Source organism: Gavia stellata, chromosome 4, assembly GCF_030936135.1.
Source record: "Gavia stellata isolate bGavSte3 chromosome 4, bGavSte3.hap2, whole genome shotgun sequence".
Classification (NCBI taxonomy): domain Eukaryota; kingdom Metazoa; phylum Chordata; class Aves; order Gaviiformes; family Gaviidae; genus Gavia; species Gavia stellata.
The window spans coordinates 40357314-40368119 of NC_082597.1; positions in this window are offsets into that span (position 1 = coordinate 40357314).

Genomic DNA, 10806 nt, shown 5'->3' on the forward strand with positions numbered 1-10806 from the left:
ACTTTTAAAGGATGAGATTTAAAATAGGTCATCTTCTTAGTAACGAGTAGAAAGGAAAGTGACTTTTAGGAACAGGATTTAAAACAAAACTCATTATTTTAAAGGTGGATGTTTTAATTTCTTGTTGATGTTAAATATATTGCATTTGCCTACATGCAGTAATATAAGCGCAGGATTTGCAAATTTGAGTTTAATGTTAATTTAGCTAGTAGAGATACTCTGCGGGGTAATCAGTGCTTTGCATTTTTCATTCAATCTTAATGTTACACTTTCCCTTCCGCAACATAATCTAAACCACAGACCAGCTGGCTGTGTTGATTAAAATCCTCTTTCTGCTTTTTATTAATCTTCATGGTTCTGCCCTAGAATTATGAAGTGGTCATGGTCTATCAGGAAGGAAATCTGCTGGGGCAGAATGCAGTATTTACAAATCGAGATTTCTGCCTAAAGCATGTTGCTGATTCCTAAAATAAGTTGTGTCCTGAACGCTTTGTTATATCCACAGAGCCTTACATGAGTTTGGAACAAAGCTCTTCAGATTAAATTACTTACAAATAATTCATTATGCATTTGGCTGACACATTTCCTCACTGAAAACCTAGGTTAAGAGAATGTCATTAGGGGATAGGGATGACAGAGGACTTTTGTTGTCAATAGGCCTAATCCTGCCTTCCAGAGGTTTCGAGTCATGCAAGCTCGTCGTGTGGACCCTCATTGCCTTTACCTTGATGGCAGAGGGAGAATGGATGGGGTCAGGGTATTGCTGCAAGGGGGAACACTGATCCAGGCATCAGAGGTTCCTCGGGATGCACAGCAAAGGGATGGGAAATGTTATCAAATGGAAGGTGATGGAGCAGTGGGAAGGATACTCTGACTCCCAAAATCCATCCAAAGGCTGCTGGGGCATGGCCACCACCTTCCTTGCTCTGCAAAGCTCCTTGCACAAAGGCCGTTTGTCCAGAGTGAATGAGATTCACTCCAAACAAGTAATGCGCTCTGTGTGTTGTTGTTTTTTTGGTAAATAACTATTTTATCACAATGAATTGATTTTTTTTACTAATTTGATGTGATGATTAGGCAATCACTTTAGCATGTGTTTGTTCAGTTATTTCTCGTTAACAAAATGAGGCAGTAACTAAGCATAATCTATCTTTTCCTGATTTCTCACAAGGTTAATTAAGACGGCAGATATTCTTGCTGAGGGATTTGGTTATCTTTGGATCTAGGCATGGTTAATGTGGTTATATCCTGTAGTTATGTGACCTATACTTTGGCCAAGATGTACTTTTAAGGATGGTACTCAGTGAAAATGTTACATAGGTAGAGAGATCTACCTACAGGTCTTTGCTGCACTCTTCCCTTCCCTACTGTATGTTGCTGTTGGGGACTGTGTCAGTGCATACATTTGGGGCAGAGAGAGCACAAAATGATGATGGATGCTTATAAATAATGCATGCTAATGCTGCAGAATTTTGCTACAGGGAGTGAAGGTGGGTCTTAGGCTTTATTTTGTTTCCATAGTTGCACTTAACCACCAACACCCATTTTTAGTATTCAAAATAAATTGCCTTTCAAATTCTACGCCATTGCTATCTGTTTTGAGCTTTAACAAGGGACTGTAAGATTTGCAGGTTGAAGAGTCAGGGCCCCAAAGTTTTTTAGAAGCTTTTCTCTCACTCTAAGGAATGATATGCCTTACCTCAGCGTGTCTTTCACCATTGCAGGGGTGTCCAGCCTACAGCAGAGTAGGACGGAGATAGTCCATGAAGATGTGAAGTACCTGCAGCGTTAAAGCCATGGCTTCCCATGACAGCAAGAAGGAAATTTCTGATGAGCCAGCTCTGCTATGACTTGCACTGTTGAACACAAGCTCTGATTATTTGGGAATTAGTCTTATGTGAATGGAGCTGTTCTTTCTCCATCTTCTTGCGGGTGTCTTAAGTCTTTGTAGCGTGCCCTTTGCTCAAAGTCACGTTTCTCAGTTTCTAGGCTGGTTTGGATTCTGCTACAACCTCATGATTTTGCATTTTTAATCTTCAAAAAGCAATTACCTTTTCTTACTTTGGAGGGTCTTGGTTGCAAAAAAGTCAGTTCTGACTTCCCCTCTTCCTAACTTTTGTCAGTTTTCCAGGCATTGATAATAGTTTTCGAAGCTCTGGTTTCTTCACGCATAGGAATTTGCACTAGCAGCTTGCTGTAGGAACCTCATTGCTGATAGGGTGCTGTTTAGCATTGCTTGGCTGGCTACTGAAGGTACATGGACACTACTCAAAAAACAAACGCCAAAAGGCTACTGGGTGGGGCAGGTTAATCGCCTTGTTTTTCTCCTCATGACTACACAGTTCTTACTTTCACTGGACTTTTGCCATCTCAGGCGTTTTCTTTAATACGCTGCACACAGTGACTGGGCTCCAGCCACAGAACTGACTGGTAACAGCATTCAGTTGATGCTCTTCTCCTGTAGCCTCCTGTGTTTCCATCTTGCTCCCTCCTACAGCATCATGGCCGAAGCAGCTCAAATTACCCTCTTGTCATTTGTCTTATTACTTTCTTTTGTGATCTACTCGCTTTAAGGTTCAGTCTTTTGCCTCGTCTCTTGGTAAATATCATGCCAAATCCAAAATTCATGCCGTTATCTTCCAGAAATGTTCAGCAGCTTGGGATCTGTCTGCTGGCTTTTGTGTTTCTTCCTCCTTTTGGGCCCTCACCTTTGTCCCTGTGCTTTCTCATGCAAATCCCTCTTCCAGTTCACTATTTCCTACAAATACTAACCTAAATGATCAGAGGCTCAGCCATGCCACCAAATATATATTTCATGAGCTTTCGTACTGTAGTGTTGTTTCTTCAATGGGCTTCTGTGCTTGTGGATGGTCTTACTGACTTCAGCTGGTGTTCCACGTAGCACTGGTGGTCCTTCCTTGTGGACAAAGGAAGGAGGCCTCGGGGAGAGTAGACCTCTGGGCGCTTTGTCCACACACGCTCCTCAGCACAGGGCATGAAGTTGAACACTTCACAAGCAGAAAATACAGAAATGAACAGAACTGCTTAACAAAAAGAATGCAAACTCTGCGTTTCTGGGTCACTTTACTGTCCCTTAAGGATTTCTTTTTGCATTAAGTTATGTGGTTAAATGTATTTTTCAAGACAACAAAAAGGCTGACCTGAAGGATCTCACTCAGCCCATCTGTCTTGGTGAGGAAGGGGTTTAGTCTCCTGGTTTCTGCTCAGGCAGCTACCAAGAACTACACCCCTTGTATTTACTTATTTAAACTGAATTAGGTATCGTGGTTACACAAATCAAACCAAAACCAGTCTGTGTATACAAGAAGCAGCTGATGTTCTGTTTCTGGAGTAAAATATATGTAAAGAAAACTTTTTTCAATGCAGAAAAGGGAAAAAAATCCAAATGTGTCAAAGTCAAGCATATTAAAGGAAGTGATTGCAAGAAGACGACCCATATGCTGTACATAATATATGACTTTCTTCCTCTTCTATGTCTGCCCTCTGAAAGATGAAAAATTACAAGGGCTGAAACTGAAAGCATCATTAAATGTTAATCTGCTGGGGCTTCCTTAGGGCTAGCGAGGTCAGGCTCTGCCGCAGAACATAGTGACAGATGGAGTGTCCTCTGTGAAATCACTCTGCGTTGCCAAACGCTGTCGGTAGATGAGCTGTCTGTCGCTGTGCATGTGCTCTGGCTGCATGCCCCGTAGCTCCCTGCCCAGGGGTGGGAGCGCTCCGAGGGACCCGGCCCCTGGTGCAGGAAAACACCGGCGTGGGCATGTTGTGCGGACACCGAGTCAAGAAGGATGGGCTTTAGATTAGGACCAGTAATGAGCTTTCTGCCTCTGTGAGCGTATTGTAACCTGCAGGCAGGAAAACACGGTTTTTGCAAATGTTTTGTCCTGGCGTAGCGCTGAGCCGGGGATCTCTAAATCGCTCTGAAGGGCACTGTCCCTGCTGAGCCTGGTTCCTGTGGTGTTCATCGCCTCGTATGAAAAAGACTCAAGTCTTGGAGACTTACCGTGTTTGCAAAATGAGGTTGAAAGCTCCTGACAGACAGCCTTAAGGGCTTTTCCCATAAACACGTAAAGCTATACTGCAGCTTAGACAGAAGGATAGGTTTTGTGTGGTATCTAGATACACCTGCTTGTGACCAGGCTCCCTACGTTGCCGCATTTTTGGCATCGCCATTTCATAACTCACCAGCTAATTTAGTGGTGAAGCTGCTGACAGGAAAACAAACCAGTGGAGTTCCTCCCTAAAGCTTCAGCACAGCAAAAATGGGAACGATCCTCGAATCAATGCCTGCCCCAGCTCCTTTTTGCCAAAGTCCTTTGCAGTGAAGGAGCTGAGGCAGTTCCCCAGGGCTGCCAGAGCCAGTGTTGCAGACACTGTGGCCCTAGGGCCTGTCTCATTCAGGAGGGAGATAACATGAGCGCTAGTTCAATATGACCTACCCCAGTGACATTACACACAGTTGGTCGGCAAGCCTCATCCTCTGCCTCATGTATGTAAGAAAGAGAGCTGTTCCCACTGGACTAGCAGAGGAGTTGAAGAAAACCTAAAGTTCTGATGTCCTGGCTCTGGTGTCCTAAAGCTCTGGTGAAGTGGTGGTGTCATCACCTCGGTACTACCTGATGCGTTTTGGTGATGACCAGAGTTAGTTACAAATGTAGTTCAAGCAACTTGTGAGAGGCACTGTCACCATTGATAAATTATATAATGTTTAGTGTTTTAGCAAAATCCTTAGAAAACAGCGGAGCTTTGCGCAGTTGCTGCTGCTTATGAGCCCGCTCATTTCAACTGTGTCTAACCTGGGTTGCACATTTTCCTGGTGTGGGCAATTTCCAGAAGTCATTTGCTGGGCTTGATTGCCTTGTGAAGGCCAAGGACATTTGTGGAACCTTAAAATGAAGCTTTTAAACTTAAGTGTTAGATCAAGAATTGAGTTTTTGTATTTGGGCTCTTGCCTCAGCTGAACTGAACAGCATCAAACCTGAAACACATGGGCTGTGCCACCTTCACCTGTGCATCACAGCAAAGGGGAAAGCAACATCATCTTTGCTTAACAGAAAGTCATGCTGCCAACAAAGGTTGTAGTTATTTATGCTTTTGAGGCAATTGCAAGTTTTCACTCACAGTGGTTGTAAAGAGGTAAATACCCAGAATATGACAGTGGCTCAGCCCTGAACAGGATAGTGTCTAGGTCAAACCAGTACTGGTGGTGCTGTACCTTAAAATACGGAGATATTACTGGCAGTTTGACTGACAGGCAGCTCAGATGTCTGTGAAGTGGGGACAACGTGATTAATTGTCAAGGTGAGCTAGGCATAGCAGAGACTGAGACTACTATACCTGAGGTCACCCACGAGGGCCCTGGCAAGGCAAGGAGCAGAAACTGCATTTTCCAAATTGCAAAACAGCCTCCAAACCAATGTCTCGCCTTTGGTCTTTCACAGATGTCTCCTAACCCCTCTTCTTAAGCTCTGCTGTGTGCCTGCCTTTCAGTAGGTGGTAAAGAGCCAGCTCACGTAGGCTCACAAAGGTTTGTCGTCCGATAATGCTTCTCAAAATGGCAGGCATCACGCTGATGATATGACAGTTAGTTTCATGTTGGGTAAAATCTCACTGACTGTGGGATTAAATCTATGTTTCTCCAAAAAAGCTAGTGCAAAAATGCGCTTATCTCAGAAGAAGTGAAGTTCTCCCTTGGCTGAGTGGAGTTGGTGGCTCATCTTCTGGGGAGGGAGGAAAAATGGCCACTGTGGCATGCTGTATCTGGGAGTACAAGCTCTACACAGGATGGCAAGAGAGAGCCGAGGTCGCTTCCCTTGTTGTTTTGGCAACAAATGCATGAAAATAGCCAGTATGGAGCAAAAACTGTGTGAATTTTCTTCTACTGAATGCTGCATCATGCTAAGCTGCTCTGGTCCAGATGGGGCTCCAGATGGGGGTCAGACATCCACCCTTTTATGTTTCTGGAGCAAACATTCCCCTCTTTCCATGCTTCCATTTGCAGGGAGCGTGCTGCATGTCTGAGCAGGGAGATGGCCATTTGTGTAACAGAGCTGGTGCAATGTGTTGCAAACAAAACATGAACTGTGCTTCATCCTGGAGGCTTTGCTTTTTTTCCTTCTTCTGCTTTTTTTCCTTCTTCTGTAATTGTTTCAGTGGACCTAACTAAGCCACTCAAACAGAGAGCCTGTGGCTGTTCCATGTGTGAGGAATACACAGTAGCCATCATGAGCGGGTGATGCGGGTCCTGGAGCTCTGCAGTGGGCACCCCAAGACTGAGGTGCCGTCATTCTTCTGTGTCCATTTGTGACCTGGTGAAGGAGAATTTGACTTATTAACTTGGCTTCCTCCGCTGCTTGGTGCTGCAGTGTAGGCCAGTGCCTTATGAGTGAGGGTTCATCTGTGCGGTGCTTTTCAGGGAGAAGTGGGCAAGCCACCTAGAAGCCCACCCCAAAATGTAAGCGAGTTCTCCACAAGTATTGCTGATGCATAACTAGAGAGCCCTCACAGCTTGCAAAAGCTCACTTGGCATTTGTGTCAAGTATCAGGGAGAGAGGAACTCTTGACTTCTCAGGAGATGTCTCCCGACATCTGCTGCAGGGTAATGGTGGTTCTATCACAGTTTGATAACTGCAGATATTTGTCCTATGAACTTCGCTTTCAGGAATCTGGGCAGGAGAGTTTATGTCAGCTGAAGTCTTGAATGGGTTAGTGTTGTGTAATTTGCTGGGTGATCCAGATTAAACATCAGCTCCCACATAGCTGAGTGGTTCACTGGAGGTTTTTCTTCTTCCCTGCCTTGCCTGTCCCTGAGCCCTGGCTGCTGGTTGCAGCTGCGAGACGGGGAGCCAGACGGTGCAGCAAGGTGGCTTCTGCGGGGCATGAAGGCCACCGGGTGCCACCTCAATCCTCCATGAGCAAACCCATTCCCAGTATGGACCATTAGCCTTGCCTGTGATGAGCAGCAACTCTTTTCTGGTGTTCATATTGTTTGGTGCTTTTTCCTTTGGAACAAGAATTGGTGTTGTGTTATTTTGTCCCATTATTTGTTGTTTTTCTTAATGAGTTCCTCTAAGGAACCTTATTTAAGCAAACAAAATTTTAAATGTAAACTTCAGAAATATTTAACACGCATATGTATCTTTGGCAGGATTCAAGCCCAGAAAAGAGGGAAGGTTGAAACCAACAGACAGCGAAGGATGCAGCCCAAGGAATTTCTCCATGAAGGAGCCTCTTTAACCTGTGAGGCTGCTTTGTACTCACTATTTTTACTTTAATTTGGATTATAATGTCAAAGTATCTAAAATAACCAAACTACAGACCATCATACTTAAAGGAAATGACATGAATAAGGATTTGCCTGCTTGCGGAGAAAGCAATGGAGCTTAGTTACCTTAGGCACAAGCTAGATGGTGCTATAGCATACAAGTAAGATGATGTTCAGCTAACAGCTGTATGAAATTAAAATATGATGGTCAAAAGAGAGTAGACTAAGGGAAAATTTTCAGTATCAGAGACTTTTTAACACCTGGTTTTTCCTGCTACTTTTGTTCTGACTGTGTAAAAGTAGTTTATAGGTTCCTGAGCCTCTCAAAATGCCCTGTCAAATACATTAACTCTCTTTGTTATTCTTATAACAAGAATAACCTCTCTTTCATATTCTTATATTGAACTGATTAATACAGATGACCCTGCTCCGTGATTTGCAGTAAGGTCAGTTTTTGTCTCTCTCCTTCACTTCTCTGTTTGTGTTACATTGGGAGAGCAGTCAGGCATTCCCCAACGCCAAAGGGCAGCGCCACTTGATGTGGAGTGTACAGAGAGGCGTGCATTAATGGAGTAAGTAAGTGTTCAAAAGCTTTTGTGGGACCGAAGGGCATAATTCCCTTTGAAAACCAGTGGGAGCTGTGCTTCGGAGTTTCCTACACTGCAGAGCTTCCTCCGGTGTGCTTACGTCAGTACTTCCCTAGTTCAGACTAAGGAAAAAAAGCACCTGTAGTTGTGACTGATTTGAATGGCAAGTGATTTCGGGAAGTTTTGGCTTGCTGAAAACAAGTTAGTTTGACCTGAGGAATGAAAGCATTTCAGTCTTTCAGCTTTAATTCCAGTCAAAAATTTGGACCATAAATGTAGTCGGAGGATCCAGTCCCTCTGGGGCCTGGGCAGCTGCAGATTCTGTGCTGCTGCTGTGCATTTTGATGGGTCCTTCAGGGCAACGTACCCCACTCGGCAGAGTCCAGAATGCTGTTGGATAGAAGTATGCATTTGTTCAGAGCAGAGAGGAAGAGGAAATGGACTGCGTGAGTTAAACAGTTCTCCTTTTTTTGAAAAAAAATTATTCTTACAGATTTTGAAATGCAAGATCTGTAGACTTATAAAAAATGACCTACGAAGACTTAAGGTGTATATGACTTTATCCATGTAAGCAGTCCAACTGCAAACAAAGAGTCTGTTCATTTAGGTAAAAATCCCACATGTGCTTTGGTCTGTGTGCTTAGCACCTTTGTCTGAACTCGTACGACTTTGTCAGCATGTGGCAGGTATGGTAATATCCCTACACTGAAATGTGATGTGTCAGATGCAGCATTGGATGGTGAGTCAGGAACCGTATCTTCTGTTTCTGGCTCTTCCCTTGACTTGATGTATGATCTTCTGCAGGACTTTTAGTCTCTACTTTTCTTTGCTTACAAATGATATGAAGATGTTTTCCTAGCTGCATAAAGAACCTTGCTTTTTAGAATTGGATAGTGCTGTGGCATGTCTGTATTACTGAGGGTAGCAAAAGGAGTAAAACTGGAAAAGCTGAACAAGTTCAATGCGTTTCAATATGCCTGGAGGTTAATAATTTAATTAGCAGAGCGCCCTAGTTTTCTGGCTAATGGGCCTCTTTTCATGAGCTCCTGCTGCGTCTGACATACTGGCCTGCTGCTGTTCAGACACAGTTGTACATCTGGTGATCCGAGCTGTGCCATTCCATCTCTCACACCCTTTTGGTGAGTGTGTTGGAGCCGGGGTAACACCAAAATACTCAGCCAAAGATCTGTGCTTTCATCTGAGGCTTGAGGATGTGCTAGGAGTGGTCTCTTTTGTGCAATATAATCGGCAGGCACGGCGGAAAACTGCTGCAATGAGCGGAAGAAATGGTGGTTGCATGGCACCGGTGCTGCTCTGTAAGGTGTACATGTGGGAATACAGGTCAGTGAAACATCCAGAGGGGTTGCACAGCTGTCAAGGGCACAGGCTACGGACGGTAGGATTGAGCTAGCCAAGCTGCTGCCGACAGCCTGGTGTGCGCCTGGGGAACGGCGTGCCAACACACACCGTGCAGTCCTCAGAAATGGTTATGGCTCTGTGGTCCAGAGCTGCCCTCAGGCTGGCATGGCTATTTTGGCTCTAGAGTGGCGTATCTGCCACACAGGGCTGTGGGGCACGTGGACTACCTGGGACCTCTGGCTCCCCCAGGAGTCCCAGCAGGGGTACATGCCCGATTCTTGGAGCTGCATTGGGCTTGGTCACTGCACATGTGAGCAAGGTGAGGCTTGGAGGCTGGAGCAGGTATCGTCTGTGTTTTCCAGCTGTATTGACTGATCTAACAGATGTGGTTTTGGACCCACAAGCCTTTTTTCAGGCTGGAAGCAGTAGCAGCCAGTTTTGCTCTTAAGCAACCCAAAATTGTGCAGCTTCACTTGCATCATCTGGTGGAATATTTGTAGCTTCATACTATGAGGTGTCCCCATTTGCTTGGTCCCTTTCTGCTTATGTCTGTGTGCAGCACCTTGTAAAATTTCTTCATTCTTTGCTGCTTGCATTTATTTGACTGCCATCATAATTCCAGTCTGTTTATAAGGTCTTAGGAGAACTAAAAGACTCAGTCATCTTTTTTTTTTTTTTAAATTTTATTAATTTTGTCACAGCCTTGCTAGGAAATTTCATTTCAAACAACAGAGCCTACTGAAAGGTCCTACTGAAATACAAGTCACTGGAAGTTTTGTCCCTGTTTGGCTGAGTTTGGAAGGGACATGCAGCTTGGCTGGGAGTCTGGCTGCCTTTAAGAGCATTGGAGGTTTTTGGGTTGAACCAACTGCTGTTACAATCAGCTGGGGACAGTGCCTTGGTAGAGGAAGCCTTTCATATCCTTCTTTCTAATACTCACTGTTTTATTTGATATTCTGTCAAGGATGTGCTGCAGGGTCCTGTCTGGGAGTTATCATTAATAAAGAACTGAGATCTCTATGCATCCTGCAGCAGGAACAGCTCAAGCTGCTGCCTGCAGCCTTCTTCATGGTCCTCTCCTGAGACCAACAAGAAACACCCAATTCCCAAACTTCCAGTGAATACTTTGTTCCCCTTGATTGTCTCTACCATCTGACTTGCCCTTAAAATTTGCCTGCGGTGAAGGACTAGAGGCTTGCTTGTGAATAAGAAAAAAATAGACTTAAGACTTCATAAGACAGTTGCTGCCAACATGAACACCACCAAATCTTATTGTGATACTACTGAAGAAGACATATTTTTTCAGAGGAGTTGCTTTGACTAGCTCTAATTTCCTAAACACAAGGGCCCTTCCAGAGGTCCCAAGCACCCTCTTCCCTAACTCAATAATGGAAATTTTCTGCAATCAATTTCCCAATCCATAACAAGGTATTAGTTTCTTTGGATCCTTCAAACATTGGTTTTCACCAAAGTGATGAGCTTACTGCCCTTATACTGACTTCAGTTTCTCTCGATAAGGGAAAGAAAGAGCAAGGGGCTAAAACCCAGCCCTCCACCCCATATGTTGAGAAAGTA